Source organism: Mytilus californianus, unplaced genomic scaffold, assembly GCF_021869535.1.
Source record: "Mytilus californianus isolate M0D057914Y unplaced genomic scaffold, xbMytCali1.0.p SCAF_2, whole genome shotgun sequence".
In the NCBI taxonomy this organism is placed as follows: Eukaryota; Metazoa; Mollusca; class Bivalvia; order Mytilida; family Mytilidae; genus Mytilus; species Mytilus californianus.
In genome coordinates, this window is record NW_026262668.1 from 84829061 (window position 1) to 84847742 (window position 18682).

Sequence of the window (18682 nt, forward strand, 5' to 3'; positions counted from 1 at the left end):
TATATATACTAGTTCAGTGATAATGAACGCCATACTAAACTCCAAATTGTACACAAGAAACTAAAATTAAAAATAATACAAGACTGACAAAGGCTAGAGGCTCCTGACTTGGGACAGGCGCAAAAATGCGGCGGGGTTAAACATGTTTATGAGATCTCAACCCTCCCCCTATACCTCTAGCCAATGTAGAAAAGTAAACGCATAACAATACGCACATTAAAATTCAGTTCAAGAGAAATATCTTCAATATCCGGTATAATTTAAAGAATATATAAGGTGAACACGTATTAATAATTCATAGAAAAATGTAATAAACAGCAGTTTTACAATAAGGCCAATGGTACATTTTTTTACTCCACAGATGGAATTTACCACATTCTCTTGAAGAATTACTGTTGTTTGTCTGTAGTTTTGTTTGTTGGTAATTCAGCATTGATTTTCATCCTTCACATTTTCCTTGGAAATTGTAACTTTTTACAATGTGGATCTTGAAATCTCTTTTTGTTGCAACATATTAAAAGTTGAATCTTATAAAATAGAAAACAAAATGCCGTTGCTATGGGCAAACTGTTGTTGCTAGGGAGAAATGGCAATGATTTTGCCATGTGCATTACATTGTGTTACATTTAAACAGTGTATAAATGTATAATTTACTGCATGTTAAACGGGGTGGATTTCAAATATGAATAGATTTAAGCTGTATATTCAGCATATTTAGTGACTTTATCTCCACCATTATACTGGTTGCTAGGCAGAAGAATATAAGAGATAGACCCAAACTGTCACCATTTTCAGAAGCTCTGTGGTATAGAGTTATAACATGACAAATTAAATGAAATTTGGGGGTGTGGCCAAAAATGGCCCTTATCGCCCCTTGTCCTTTATAATTCAAATTCATTTATCGATTTCGTGTGTTCGCATGTTCGTGATTTCGCGATCTCGCATTTTCGTGATTTACATTGTCGCGTATTCGTGTTTTCGCGGTTTCGCGTTTGTCAATCACTGCCTAACTACTGTTGATTATTTCGTATATTCAATCTGTTTGGATTTTGGTTAACAAATTGAAGAAAACTGACTGAATTATATAATTTCAAGTACTATTACTTTTTTAGAATGAGTACTTACGTATGTAAACTAAATTGTAATGATAACGGGTAGCACTTGACATTATATTTTTATTACGGGTGGGTTGGAAGAAATGCCAACACAAAATGAGTTATACGATAAACATTTTACTAAATTTGATTTAAACTATCTTCAATATATATCTTAAAGAGACAACGAATTGGTCAAGTTCTTAACTATTTTATCAATATCTCTTCAAATTGTAAATCATCATCCTATCAGATCGAAGATATGAGATGGTTGACAGTAGTGGGCAGTTATTGACAAATGCAAAATCGCGAAATCACGTAAACGCAAAATCACAAAAACGCGAAAGCGTAATCGAGAATTAAATTTCGCGTTTATGCTATTTTGTTTTCGTGTTTTTGCGTTTTTGCTTTCTCGTTTTCGTGTTTTCACATTATTTGCGCTTTCGTGAATTTTTAAGATAAAGGTTTCACAACAAGTATCACATAAACTTAACGTCGACCATTGATTATTGCGCGTAATATATGCATGAGAAACTCAACTTACCACGAAAACTTGGAGTTGACCAATGAAACAAAAAGATGAGGTAAAGGGCAGATGGACCTTGACAGATGAACATGCACACCATACAACCATATTGAACACACGAAAAAATAATTAATCTATTGCATTAATTATTGCTTATGGTATATACGTTAAATTATAAAACCCTGAAAGTGAGGTCAATGTCAGATGAACCCTGCCGGACAGATACGTACATCTTCCAATCATTGCATACACTGAATATGGCTGACCTTCATTACTAACACCTAATATAGTTGACCTATTGATTATAGTTTCTGAGAAATGCATTTAACCACGAAAACTTACCATTGACTAGTGAACCATGAAAATGAAGTCAAGGTCAGATGATACCTGCCAGAACGACATGTACACCTTAAAAATCATACCTCCTTACCTCAAAACAATTCGACAAACTGCTTATACTACTAGTATCCGATAAAAAAAAACAACCACGGAAACTTGACATCAGTCAATAAACCATGAAAATAATGTCAAGGTCAGATAAAACCTTGAAGGCGGGATGTGCACCTAATAATAATTCCATTCACCAAATACATTTGACCTACTGCTCATACTTTCCGAGAAATGAACCTAATCACGAAAACTTAACCTAGTCGTCAAAGAGCAGACAAGAATCTTATGTACCAAGTATAGTCATCCGATTACACATTATAAGTGCGAAATGCAAACATTCCATAAACTATACAGTTCTTTTAAGCAGTCACTGAACCATGAGAATGAGGACAGTGACAATAGCCATTATGCCAAACGGAAACTTTGTAACATGAGGCATCTAAATGCAAAGTATTATATTTAGAGAGAGAGAAGCGTTTGTTTATATATATTTGACACAGTTATTCATGTTTTAAAATATTTAACCATAGATTATACATAAATATAATGTAAATGTTGACTGCAAGTCCAGTTATCAGTAAAATGCGGGAATTTTGGAGGGGGTGGTCGTTAATGTTTTTACTCTAGGTGGTTATGAAGAAGATTTTGCAAAAGTTTCCCGAAGTTCCACTATGATCTGAAAGAGGTTATTAATGTTTTAAAAAACTTTAAACCTAGACTGTTTCTAAATGCTAACTAAAAACTCAGTCCACTAATTTATCCGTTATATTACACATATGAAATGTTTGAATTAGGAACGGGTTAAAGTAAGTTAACAGCTTGTTTCCGGATTCTATTAATTATTCACTTATATTAATATGTTAATCACGCCAAATTGTGTATATCATTTAATTTGAATTTAATTAATAAAATATGTTTACACTAAAATCGATTTAATTATATACCCTTTGGACCTTAATTTGAACCAATTTGAAAACCGGGTTCAAAATCAAAATCTAGATACAGGGTTAAATTCAGCATGTCAAAAGACCCCAAGAATTCAATTTTTGTTGAAATCAAACAAAATTAAATTTTGGACCATTCGGACCTTAATGTGGACCAATTAAAAAACGGAGCCAAAAATACAAAATCTAATAACACGGTTAAATTCGGCATATCAAAGAACTAAGGACTTTGAAATAAACCCAATTGAAATTGGTCAAGAAATAAGCAATTTTATAATACGAAGTATTAAAAAAGTATTGTTTTTGGCCCCTTTTTCCCAAACGGTTTGGGTCATAACCCCAAAAATCAATTCCAACCTTCCTTTTTTTCGTATGGAACCTTGTGGTACAATTTCAATGAGGTCCATAGAATTATACTCAAGTTATTGTCTGGAAACCAGAAAATTCTAGTTTTTTTAACCCTTTTTCCTAAACGGTTTGGCCCATAACCCCCAAAATCAACACCAAGCTTCCTTTTGAGGTATGGAACCTTTATGGTATAATTTCATAGAGATCCACACACTTATACACAAGTTATTGTCCTGAAACAAGAAAATGGTTGAGTTTGGCCCCTAATTAAACAGTTAGGACAATAACCCCCAAAATCAATCCCAACCTTCCTTTTGTGGTAGGAAACTTGTGGTTCAATTTCATAGAGATCCATACAATTATACTCAAGTTATTGTCTGGAAACCAAATGTCTTCGGACGACGACGACGCTAAAAACGTCATTACATTATACGACCACAAAAATTTTGCGGTCGTATAAAAACTGCATTTTATCCCCATTTTCTATTTTTAGCAACAGCAGCCATGTTTGTTGGTGGATCAAATTCCCGGATACAATTTTTAATGTAGATATTCTAAGGAAAATCCAGTTAGATTTGGTAACATTTGGCCAATTAGTTGCAGAGGAAATTTTTTGAAGTTTACGACGATATACGGCGGACTCAAAGTGATAGCAAAAGTTCACATGGCCTTTAATTGCTATTTACCAGATCACTTCCTTGTGAATTTATAATCAATAGCGTCCTTGCGAAGAACGGACAGGAGATTTTAAAAATATAGTTTTCAGTGTTTGCAAGAAAGGTTTTGTTTCTGCCACTAGATTCACCCCTGGACAATTCATTCGATACCTTGTAAAAACAAACTGAATCTCATGAAAGGTTTTATTTATTTCGTAATAACTGCACAAAAAAAAAAGAAGTCCATTTTTCGGTAAAATATATAAAATATTCTTTAAGTACTAAAAATTTCGTTTTGGATACTACATATCTTTTAATGATGAAGAAACTTCCGTCTAATTCTCAAGTTCCATAAAATTCCAAAATGGTTTGACAAAGCTATGCATGTCTAAAAAAATTAACAACAGACTGAAATTCGAAATTTTTGGCATTAGTTGAAAACCTTTTATTCCAATTTCAAGATGCTGAAGGGACAGGTAAACCTCTTGATGTTGATACTGATTGAGGATGCTGAAGGGACAGGTAAACCTCTCGCTGTTGATACTGATTGAGGATGCTGAAGGGACAGGTAAACCTCTCGCTGTTGATACTGATTGAGGATGCTGAAGGGACAGGTGAACCTCTCTCTGTTGATACTGATTGAGGATTCTGAAGGGACAGGTAAACCTCTTGGTTTTGATACTGATTGAGGATGCTTAAGGGACAGGTAAACCTCTCGGTGTTGATACTGATTGAGGATTAAATTGATGTCAGTAAAATAGGTAGAAATGCAAAAGGTACCACAGCCATAAATATTTCCGGACGTGTAGACATGCATTTAATTTAGTTACCGATTTTTATACTTCTACTCTGAACTATTTCATTTTGCCTTTTGGCATGGCCTTTCTGTCCATGATGTAATTATTTTTTTTAGAAAAAGTGGAAGAACCCTTTGCTTTAAATTTTCTATGTAGATTGTTATTGTTCCTATGAAAATCTACTAAACACTACTATCAGAGTTGCCATTTATGTTTAAATAAAATTCTCCGCTGGGCGCAGCTTGATACGGCCGCAGATGTCGAACCCTGTACAGTTGGGGCAAGTATTAAAACTACATTCAAGCTTGATACAGCTCTGAATTTGGATTGTGATTAAATATTTGACACAGCATAGGTTTCTGACACAGAATGAATGTGGCCAAAGAACTGAAAAATTTGACATTGGACTTTTACTTATGATGGTCCAATATCCAGAATCTAAATACACGGTTAGGTTCAGCATATCCAAGTACCAAGAATTTAATTAATTTATTTATAAATGAATAATATTAGCTAAGTTTTTAAAGGGGGTTCGCTTCATAAAAAAAACAAGAATTCAATTTTTGATGAAATCAATTAAAGTTGAATTTTGCACAATAGGACCTCAATGTGAACCAATTTGATAACAGGGTTCAACCTAAATACGTTTTAGCTTCAGCATATCAAAGAAATACATATATTCAATTTTTGTTGAAACGAACAAAGTTTAATTAAGGACCCCCAATTTCGACCAACTTTAAACTGGGCCCCAAAATCTAAAATTTAAATACAGTCTTTAGATTCAGCATATCAAAGATCCCCTTGAATTTAATTTTGGTTAAAATGAAACTTAGTTTAGTTTTGCACCCTTTGAACCATAAGGTGGACCAATGTGAAAACAAGTCCCAATAACATTATTTGAACTCAAAAATTTTGCGGTGGTATAAAAAAATGAAGAAGAAAAAACAGTTTCCAACATTCCCCATTAATACAAAGTCTTTCTTTAAAAAAAGTAACCTCTACTTATAATTCAAAATATCTAATAATGAACAGTAAATTTCAAACTATATCTATACACAATTTCTTCTCTATAATTATTCTAAACTATGACTCAACTTAAAATTTCTATTAATTGTGCAATACATCTCTGGATTTGGATTCTGATTCAATATTTGATATAGCATAGTTTCTGACACAGAATGAATGTGGTCTAGGTACCTATAATATTTGAAATTGGACATTTACCAATTATGGTCCAATATCCAAATTATAAATAGAATCAGCATATCAAAGAACCCCAAAATTTCATTAAATTCGTAAATTATATGGTAAAAAATGTAAGTTAAAGTATAGGCAATATAAGCTGGATATAATTCAAAAGTTGGATAATTTATTCGAAAAAAATCCATCAAAATATTGGGAACTTTTAAATAAATTAAAATATGAAGATGAAAATAAATTTGGAAAAAGTAATAGTATAATTTCAGCTGATGAGTGGTTTAAACATTTTCAAGAATTAAATACGGTCTCTTCAAAATATCAATCAAAAATACTAGGATTTAAGAATATGCTTTGTATTTTAGAACAAAGAATGATTTTTTCTGAGCTTGATTATAAAATTACAGAGAAAGAAGTGACAAAGGCAACACATGCATTAAAAAATGGTAAATCTAACGAAATGCTCAAATGTAGTAAGTTAACTTTGCTTCCATGTTATTTAATTAATTATTTAGTTAATTTTAATAATGGTATATTATATGCACTACATTGGAAAACAGGGTATATAATACCAATATTTAAATCAGGTTCAAAATATGATCCTTCTGATTATAGAGGTATTGCTATTATAAAGTTGGTTTGGAAAATTGTTAAATTCCATTCTTAATAATAGATTTGATAGTTATTTGACTAAGTTTAGTGTAATTTCTGAATCACAGATTGGTTTTCAGAAAAAATCAAGAACAGTACTGAGATCATATATAGATATAAGAAGATGTGGTATGAGTGCCAATGAGACAACTCTCCATCCAAGTCAAAATTTATAAAAGTAAACCATTATAGGTCACAGTACGGTCTTCAACACGGAACCTTGGCTCACATCGAACAGTAAGCTATAAAGGGCCCCAAAAATTACTAGTGTAAAACCATTCAAACGGGAAAACCAACGGTCTAATCTATATAAAAAAACGAGAAACGAGAAACACTTATGAACCACATCAACAAACGACAACTACTGAACATCAGATTCCTGACTTAGGAACCAAATTCAGCGGGTTTAAACGTTTTAATGGTACCAAACCTTCACCCTTATTCTGAAACAATAGTGTAACATCACAACATAGAAACACTATAAAATATCAACTGAAATAGCTTAACTCAATCAAAGGACATATTAACACCATTGAACATACACTGAACAAATAAATTTGACCTATGATACAATGTATTTACACAATAAATAAACTAAGGGAAGAATAATAAAAGTAACATGTTATATCGGTATGAAACATTTGTTAAACAATTAAAGAAAAACAATATGCTCGAACATAAATATCAGCCATTTGCAATAACTTTAAACACAGGTAAATGAAAATAATTTTGTTGTTAGGTATACGTGTACAGTTCCAATAGAGAAACTGTTTTGTAAATATGTTTATTGTGAGGACTCTAATTGAAAAGTGTATAGCAAACAAAACTTACTTATACACAGGTTTTGTAGATTTTAGGAAAGTTTTTGATTCTGTAGTGCATGAAGCCTTGTTGTTAAAACTCCAAAACATATGGATAGGGGGTTATTTTTATAATATTATTAAGAACATGTATAATAATAATTTTTACAAGTTAGATTAAATGATAAATCAACAGATAAACTTAAAGCTAACATTGGAGTTAGACAACTAACAAGGGATAATCTAAGTCCCAGTCTTTTCAATATATTTACCAATAATTTGCCGTGTATTTTAAATGATTACTATGTACATTTACCAGCTGAAATAGGAAGTACAAAACTTAATTGTTTAATGTATGCCGATGATGTTGTGCTTCTTTCTACTAGTCAATCAGGATTGAGTAGATGTTTAAATGAATTACAAGAATATTGTGAAAGTTAGTGTATTCAGGTTAATCCTTAGAAAACAAAAATTGTAATTTTTTAACAAAGGTGGAAAAATGATTAGATGTAACTTTTATTTTGATGGTGAACCAATTGAAAATGTTAGAAATTATAAATATCTAGGTGTTATTTTTTCTGCTTCTGGAAGTTTTTCTAAGGCTCGATATGAATTGTATCAAAGGGGGTTAAAAGCTTTCTTCTAATAGTGTATATATTTTAGGATGTATTGATGTTGATATAAAAAGTTAAAAAGTACTTTCGGTGAAAACATCCCGAAAATTGATAGTTGTTTACATATCTTTGACCACACAATAAAGCCAATCTTAACATATGGCTCAGAAATTTGGGGAACTTTTACTTTTAATTTTTCGAAATGTCAAACAGACAGCTTCTTTGAAATTGAGAAAAAAATTAGAAAGTTTGATTGCGAGAACATAAGTTTAAAGTCCTACAAATCCATTCTCGGGGTAAATAAAAAGTCATGTAATATAGCTGTTATGGGGGAGCTAGGTTGTACTCCATTGCATATTGACATTATTTGTTCTATTCTTAAATTTTTACAAAGAATTAATGGTTTAGAGGAGGATCATTTGTTAAATCAAGCCCTGGTCACAAGTATGTACACTCACAAATGTAATAAGTCATCTTGGTATTCTAATAGTGTATATATTTTAGGATGTATTGATGTTGATATAAAAAGTTTTGACATTAAAAAGGTTAAAATATTTTGATTAGTAGATATAGGATTTACTGGAAAAATACTATAGACGATAATGCAATTGTTAAAAAAGGAAAACTGCGTACTTATTTTAAATTTAAAAACATCTTCAAAAGGGAAGCATATTTATTTTAAGTTAATAAATTTCAGTATCGAAAAAGCTTAACTCAACTTAGAATCAGTGCTCATCAGTTAGCTATTGAGAAAGGTCGATATAAAAAAATCGATAAAGATAAAAGATTTTGTGGGCAGTGTAAAAATATGCAGGTTGAAGACAGTTTAATTTTTAATGGAATGCACTGCATACGAAAAGGAAAGGAATTTTATTCTTTATGAATCATGTATTCAATGTAAAAACTTCCTTTATATTTCAAAGTACGAACAGTTTATTTGGTTGATGTCCTGTGAGTTTGAAAATGTTAATATGTCAGTGTCAAGATTTATTAGTACTTCTTTTGAAATAAGAGAAAATTTGCATTCCAGAAACTAAATATAAATGTAGTAGTGATGTAGTTTATTTTTTATGTATTAGAGTATTAATGTTCTTTTTTATTTATTTTCAAACACCATCTGGTATGGAGTAGAGTTATTTAATCATTTATTTTTAGTGTAATATATCTTAAAAATTACTGTATGATTAATACTATATATATGGAAAATGTTGTTTGTGCTGTATTTAGACCCCTCTACCAAGAAATTTGTTTTGCATGCACACGTATAAAAATTGCGGTTTTTATCCAACGCAATCATATGATAGAACGTTGTTTTCAATTTAGACTTGTTGCTCAGAAACGGGCCCTTTAATTGGATTCAATAAATATTCTTATTCTTATTCTTCTTATCAAAGAACCCTAAGAATTCATTTTTTTTAAATCAAAGAAAGTTTAATTTTGGACCCTTTGGACCTAAATGTGGACCAATTTGAAGACAGGCCCCAAAATAAAAAATCTAAATACATGGTTAGATTCAGCAAATCAAAGAACACCAATAATTAAATTTTGGATCCTTTAGACCATAATATGGAACATTTCAAAAGCAAGGCCCAAAATCCAAATTCTAAATACCCGGTTAGATTCGGCATATTAAAGAACCCCACGAATTCAAGACTTTGAATTAAACCCAATTGAAAGTGGTCAAGAAATAAGCAATTTAACAAAGTATTACAAAAGTATTGTTTTTGGCACCTTTTTCCTAAAAAATTAGAAGTATGATTTTGGTAACTTTAAAAATAATTGCAAAATTTGCTCCTGTTAGTCTGTTGAGTTTAATCTGTTTGATACACTCACATTGTTCGTTCTATTGCAGTAGTAGTCTGGTTTATTGGTCAAAAGGTTAGAACAATCTAGATTGGAACAAGAATATGTGTCCCTAAGACATCGCACAACACGATTTTTCTTTGTTCAGTGCTTCGTGAAGTTGAGGTCAACCCCTTATTTGGCGTAAAGTTCAGAATATCAATTGTCAGTGATCAAATATAAAACTATGTGGATTTCAAGATATTTGCTGCCATTTTTGTAACTAGTGACGAACTCATTCTGGATTGTCATGCTTTTTCAGCACTAGTTTTCAATGTCGGTGTCCAGACATACAGTAGAGACAAGTACTAATTATAAAACGGAAGCAGTAATGTTTAAGTCAATGAAAATATATTTATACATATCACCGAGATAGCAAATAAAATTCCTGTAACATTTGGAGTACCACAAGACACAGTGCTTGGACCAATTTTTATTCGTAATATTTATTAACGATTTGGCAAAATACATCAAACATTGTACATTAAGATTATTCTCAGATGACAGTATCAATTATAGGGAAATTAAGAAACCGGATGACACAAATAAATTGCAGTCTGATTTAGAAGCGGTCGGCAGATGGGAGCGGGACTGGCTCATGCATTTTCACCCTGATAAATGCAAATTTTTCATTTGTGTTATTGGCTTTGAACTACCTGTCAGTAACTGCGAGTACTCTCAGACCTGTATTAAGTGTCTTCTTGTTGTGGGGATGTATAAGTACCCTGCCACGTCCACTCTGTTTTTGTTGGATGTATTTCTGCTTTGTATCGATCTGATGAGTTAATCCCTTTTCAACTGATTTGATAGTTTGTTCTTATGTTGTACTGTTACACCACTGTCCTAGGTTTAGGGGAGGGGGGAGGGGGTTAGTGCACCTTCAAACTAGTTTAACCCCGCCACATTCTGTATGTGACTGTGAAGTCAGGATCCTGTAATTCAGTGGTTGTCGTTTGTTGCTGTATATCATATTTGTTTTTCGTTCATTTTGTACATAAATAAAGCCGTTAGTTTTCTTATTTGAATTGTTTTACATTAATTTGTCATTTCGGGGCCTTTTATAGCTGACTATACGGGTATCGGTTTTACTCATTGTTGAAAGCCGTACGGTGACCTATAGTTGTTAATTTCTGTGTCATTTGGTCTCTTGTGGAATGTTATCTCATAGACAATTATACCACATCTTCTTATTTTTATAATATTCGCAGTGTAACACAAGAACGAAAACCTTAATTAAAGGGGCACTAGCTGTCAAATTCATGTTCACCGATTTGACTCAAATTCTCATATTTGATTTATAACAATGTAAAATATTTATCAAAACTATTAAAAGTCTAAAATAAACAATTTACCAGGCATGGGCTCGATAATATGTAGCTTCGTTTCGTGTGTATTTTAGTCTAGACGCCATCTTATTAACTATCGAGTTGACCTCCGAAGACCTCCGATGACCATATAAGCGATGTAAACATAAATATAGGTATAAATAGATTAAGCGAACTCGTGTAATTGGATTTTTCTAGGTCTGTTTAATTTCATATTATAGATAAAAATATATCTTTATCATCGTTTTTACCTGTATAAGAATGATTGTTTTGTGGATCGAATCAGTCAATCAAATGATTTACCTTTGTTTCACTTTCAATGTTGACATTCTTTTCCTTTGAATAACTTTACATGCACAATTCGTGCGTTATCCATCTCTAGCTAAGGGGTTAAATTGAAGTTCACATGAATATGGATTCAATGAGGTCGAATTATGCACTTGCAAGTGAATAATTCACCATCAATGTTTCGTCGCTTATTTTGACAAAATTAAACCATAGTGGCTGCTAAAAGCGAATAATTATTTCACTATTTTACTTTCATTAATGATTGAACAAAAAAAAAATCATATATATCTCGTAGCTAGTACCCCTTTAAGACTTCACTTACTAATAACATCAATCACTCACTCGAAAAAGTTACCTCTACAAAATATTTAGGCCCAACTCTTAAATCAAACTTAAAATGGGATAAACATATCGATAACGTGACATCAAAAGCAAACCAGTCTCTTGGATTTATTCGCAGAAACCTTAAAATAGCCTCAACTAAAGTTAACGCTCACGCATTCAAACCTCTAGTATGACCAACATTAAAGTACTGCTCAACCATTTGTGATCCACATCAAAAACAACAAATTTCACAAATCGAAAAAGTAGAGAGAAGAGCAGCCCGCTTCACATGCAACCTTATACACGAAATTGTTGCAGTCCCTTCTTTTAACCTTTTGATCCCACTAGACATAGCAATCCACACTCATTTCTAAAGATTTATAAATATTCATTTTATCTGCGTAGTTATACATTAAAAAGTTAAAATCATTCCTCAGTAAAGGACCTAAATATCGTCCCCCGTCAATAAATAATTGGAATAAGTGTCGTAATATCATCCACGACTCACTCCGTGCTTACTGTTTGAAATGGATAAAACCGGAAAAAGCTGACAAAAAATCTTTGGACTTTTTTTTTAATTCAGTAATGAAGATAGTTGATATACGTATACAACATTTTAAAGAACATTTTACTCTTAACAGCAACCATAAAAATCCTATTTCTCGTATCAAACATAAACTAAAAGAACTAGCCAAGGAATTTGTTTTTGTCCCGGCTGATAAAGCTGCTAATAATATCATTATAGTTTGACGTAAATTTTACATTGAGGTTCTGCAAAAGGAAATCACGAATTCACCAACATTCCAACTGACTTCATTTTCAGAAAACGATATCTGTAACAAACATAAACTATTAGCTACTTCTTTACAAGCAGAACCAAATACAATGAAAGTCCCAACTATGTACTGGCTTCCAAAGCTACACAAATCACCTTACAAATATAGATTTATTTCGTCTTCAAGTCATTGTTCCACTACTAAATTGTCTATTCTACTTACTAGTACACTTGGTACAATCAAAAACCTGATAATAAATTGTTCAAATTAGGCCTTTGAAAATAGTGGAATTAACTACTTTTGGAGTGTCAAAAACTCGTTGAAAGTACTTGATAAATTGCATGCATATATTGGTGATTTTTAATCTGTTCAAAGTTTTGATTTTTCTACCCTATATACCACTTTGCCTCATATTCTTATTAAGAAAAAATTCGCACACCTAATTAAATGGGCATTTAAAAAGTCGGAATGCGAATACATATGTTCAAACTCTTTTAGGTCATTTTTTAGTAGCAACAAACAAAAGAGCTATGTCAATTTGACATGCTTTGATACTATATCTGCCCTTGAATTTTTACTTGATAACATTTTTGTTCGCTTTGGAGATTCCGTATATCGTCAAGTTATCGGAATTCCAATGGGGACTAACTGTGCACCACTTATTGCGGACCTGTTTTTGTATTGTTATGAGTTACAATTTATGACTAAAATCAGCAAAGACCCATCGAAACAACATCTGACACAAAAATTTAACAATACTTTTAGATATTTGGATGATATATTGGCTCTCAATAATGACGACTTCAATATGTATACTAAAGAAATTTATCCTGTTGAACTTACTTTAAATAAAGCTAATACTAACAATGACCACTGTCCTTTCCTCGATCTTGATATCTATATCATTAACGGGAAGCTTAATACAAAAATTTATGATAAAAGAGATGATTTTTCATTTCCTATCGTTAATTATCCATTTTTAGATGGTGACGTTCCCTTGTCACCATCTTATGGTGTTTATATATCTCAACTTGTACGATTCGCTCGTGTATGTAACAACGTATTAGATTTTAGCGAGAGAAATTTATGTATTACTAAAAAATTATTACACCAGGGTTTTCGATATCATAAACTAGTCAAAACATTTACTAAATTTTATCATCGGTATAAGGACATCATTCGTAAATATAACTCAACATGCAGACATCTTATACGTTCGGGTATTTCACATCCAATCTTTTATGGTAATATTCTTTACAAAGCACAAAAATGTCAGTATTCACCCCAAAAGCTAACAAAACCTTTAAACAGACTTATTAAGAAGGGATATAGTTACGATACTGTTGTCAGGTCATTAAAGATTGCATATTTTGGCTTTAATATTGATTCACTTATAGGGTCTTTGTATCGGAATTAAACACATTTATTCTAAAACCAGTAGTTGGCATGACACGGGTTATGTTCTTCTCATATATTTTATGATGGTATAATACTAAACCCCTAACAGGAGGGATTGTGCCTGATATTCATATGATGAAGACATAATCTTTCAATCAGTTTAATTGAGGTCTGGAGCTGTCATGTCAGTAACTGCTAGTAGTCTGTTGTTATTTATGTATTATTGTCATTTTTTTATTTTCTTTTTGTTTCCTATTCTGACATCGGACTCGGACTTCTCTTGAACTGAGTTTTACTGTGCGTACTGTTGTACGTTTGTTTTTTTCTGCATTGGCTAGAGGTATAGGGGGAGGGTTGAGATATCAAAAAACATGTTTAACCCCGCCGCATTTTTGCGCCTGTCCCAAGTCAGGAGCCTCTGGCCTTTGTTAGTCTTGTATCGTTTTTAATTATAGTTTCTTGTGTATAATTTGGAGTTAAGTATGACGTCCATTATCACTGAACTAGTATACATATTTGTTTAGGGACCAGCTGAAGGACACCTCCGGGTGCGGGAGTTTCTCGCTGCATTGAAGACCCATTGGTGGCCTTCGGCTGTTGTCTGCTCTATGGTCGGGTTGTTGTCTCTTTGACACATTCCCCATTTCTATTCTCAATTTTATTGGAATCAATTGCCACAAAATATAGTTTCATGCAGTTCAGTACGTAACAGGGTTTCAAGAGTATGATCCCATAATCTGCTCTAATCCCAATTGTCTACCCATAACTGTTATTGTTATCAAATGTATATAGTTTTGTCTAAATGTTATTTTTCGAATTGATTTTTGATTGGTTTTTTTTCTGGTTATCTTGTAAATTATAAATCAAATTTTAAAGTCGACGCCCGGCGAATAATCTTCATTTAATGAAGGATTGCTAGAAACTTGACAGAAAAGAAGAGATTTGCCTCTAAAAGCCATCTTTCAAGTTGTCATGCATTTACCACATTGAAAAAAGGCTTTTTTTTATACATAGCAGCTTGCTCAAACATAGCTTAAATAATTTTGGAAATTTTTTAAAAACATGAGAACTTCCTTTAATTTTTCCTTTTGAGTGTTTCTGTGCAACATTTTTTATTCTCTATACTATGGCAATAACGAGATGAATATCAAGTATCCTCTTGTACGCATTCAGGACCAAAAATTATTTGGGATAAATTTCAGTTGTCTCCCATTAGTGTAGTGGTCCTAATTTTTAGCAAGTTATATTTTATCAGACAACAGTAAAACAACTGAAAATCAAGTGAATTCCATCCAATTATGGATATGGAATTACAAAACTGTTTAAGCCAATACATGGACTGAGAAAAAAAAACAGGTGATGTGGCTCCGTTTTGCCCAGACACCATGACTGAAATATCATCTAGAACAAGTTGATAGACTTCGAAAACTAGTGTTTTAGAAGCCATTATGTTTGTATTCAGTTCTCATTTGAACTATAGTCTTAAAGGGTAAACTGTTTTGATACCTTATATACCGGTAGACTAAATGTAAATACTGACGACATCTACAGAATGTAGGATCACTCCGTCCATCTTCCGCAAATTCGGTTGCTGGCAGTATATATATATCATGTCCTAAAAGGGGCATATCCCTTGGAAAAAACATTGTTTTTGCAGAGTTGGTAACCTATTTTTCATCCCAAGGCAGATGAGAATTTGTCAAGTCCAGTTTTTTTGTCTCATGTGCAGAGTGGTTTTTTGGGAGCAACTTTATCCACAAAGACTTTTAGAGCTATTATCTGAAGAAAATATTTCTCACTATGAGTAGTAGAGGGAATACCATTTGAATTAATAAATGGGGAATGTATCCATGACACACAGATGATACCCACGCTTCCATATATTATAAAGGGACATAACTCAAGAGCAATAAAAGTGACGTTACCGAATTCAAATTGATCTGAGTTTTGTGGTAAAAAGCATTGTGTATAAGTTCAATAACATTTGGTTGAGGCAAACTTGTTAGAGAATGGAAACGAAAAATTCAGCAATTTTTCCATTCGTCAAGGGGCATAACTCTAAAAAGGTAAATGTGACGCTACCAAAATTCAAACTTTATCTGTGTTTAGTGGTAATAAGCATTGTGTATAAGTTTCATAACATTTGGTGGAGGCAAACTAAAGTTAGGGAACAGAAACCAATTTTGGGACGTACGGATGTACAGATGGACATGGGTAAAACTTAATGCCCCCTCCGCTATGGCTGGGGCATAAAAATGGCCAAAATATAGAATTTTTACGGTTTTTGACTGAACATGCTCCTCAAACTGATATTAGCCATTTCTTTGCTATATCCTCTAAAAACACTAAAGGTAGATATAGTTCTGGATGTTTGGAAGCTTTGTGGACATCTCGCTTCCATTAATAACGATTATCAGTGTAAACAAGACCAATACTGGGTCGGGACCTATGCAATCATTCAATTGATTGATGTAATGTGTATAATAACTATTCATTCCTTACACTGCCAAGAAAATGACGAAAATTTTACTTGTACAATGAGTGTTGTGAAATTTAAACTATCTGCAAACAGGAAGTGGCTACACAGCAGATGTAATAAAAAGCTCCGCTGGGCGCAGCTTGATACGACCGCAGAGGTCGAACCCTGAACAGTTGGGGCAAGTATGGACACAACATTCAAGCTTGATACAGCACTGAATTTGGATTGTGATTAAATATTTGACACAGCATAGGTTTCCGACACAGAATGAATGTGGACTAAGAACTTAAAAAAATTTAATTTACCTATTCAAACCATATCATTATTATTTGCTTTTACATATAAATCAGAAATAACCAATTTAAAATGGAAAATTTTAAAGAAAAAAAGGAAGAGGGAAAAAATCCCTCCACGAAATTTTTTGAACCCCCTTATGATTCATCACCCCCAAACTCAATGCCAGCCTTCCCTTTGTGGTATGGTACCTTGCAGTACAATTTCAGAGAGATCCATACACTTGAACACAAGTTATTGTCTGGAAACCAGAAAAATGCTTGTTTTTAGGCCCCTTTTTGGCCCCAAATTCCTAAACTCAATTCCAGCTTTCCCTTTGTGATATGGAACCTCGTAGTACAATTTCATAAAGATCCATACACTTACACACAAGTTATTGTCATGAAACTAGAACAATGCTTGTTTTTTTGCCCTTTTATGGCCCCTAATTACTAAAATTTTGAGGGAATTACCCCAAAAATAAATCCCAGCCTTCCCTTTGTGGTACAATTTCAGAGAGATCCATACACTTACACACAAGTTATTGTCCTGAAACTAGAAAAATGCTTGTTTTTGGTCCCTTATTCGTAAACATTTATGGCAATTACCCCCAAACTCAATTCCAGCTTTCCCTTTGTGATATGGAACCTTGTAGTACAATTTCATAAAGATCCATACACTTACACACAAGTTATTGTCATGAAACTAGAAAAATGCTTGTTTTTTGCCCCCTAATTCCTAAAATTTGGAGGCAATTACCCCCAAAATCAATCCCAGCATTCCCTTTGTGATATGGAACCTTGTGATACAATGTAAGAGAGATCCATAGACTTACACACAAGTTATTGTCATGAAACTAGAAAAATGCTTGTTTTTTGCCCCTTTTCGGCCCCTAATTCCTAAAATGTGGCGGCAATTACCCCCAAAATCAATCCCAGCATTCCCTTTGTGATATGGAACTTTGTGGTACAATGTCAGAGAGATCCATACACTTACACACAAGTTATGTCTGGAAGTTACAAAAATGCTTATTTTTGGCCCCCAATTCCTTAACTGTTGGTACCATAACCCCCAAAATCAATCCCCACCTTCCTTTTGTGGTATTGAACCTTATGGTTAAATTTCATTGAGATCCATTCACTTAAACTAAAGTTAGAGTGCGAAAACTAATGTGTCTTCGGACGACGACCACGCCGTCATACCAATATACGACCACAAAAAAATTTTTGCGGTCGTATAAAAAGGAAAAAAAGGAAAAAAAAAAATCCCCCCCCCAAATTTTTTGAACCCCCTTATGATTCATCACCCCCAAACTCAATCCCAGCCTTCCCTTTGTGGTATGGTACCTTGCAGTACAATTTCAGAGAGATCCATACACTTGAACACAAGTTATTGTCTGGAAACTAGAAAAATTCGTAAGGGTTCCGCGGAACCCAGTGTCTCGCCTACTTTTACTGTTAATCGCAGGCTCAACAAAAATGAGGAAGTAAATCAATAAAAATATTCCTCTTGATACTATCTTTTGATTGTAAGAAGCTTCTGTCCAAGTTTGGTGAAAATCCAGGATAGTTTATGAATCTAATAAATGTTTAAAATCTTTAACTGCAGACTGAATGTAATGTTAACTGGAAGAAAACAAAATTTCCTTCTAGATACTAGCATTTGATCATAAACAAGCTTCTGTCCAAGTTTGGTACAAATCCAAAATAGTATAAGAAGGTTATTAAAATTTTAAAAACTTTAACCACAGAGTGAATATGTTGTTTCCTGGCAGAAAATCTACGTCCATTTACAAGTAAAATACGGAAAAAATGGATTTATTTTTTTACAAAATTTCCTTCTAGATACTATCTTTTGATCATAAACAAGCTTCTGTCCAAGTTTGGTACAAATCCAAAATAGTATAAGAAAGTTATTAAAATTTTAAAAGCTTTAACCACAGAGTGAATGTGTTGTTTCC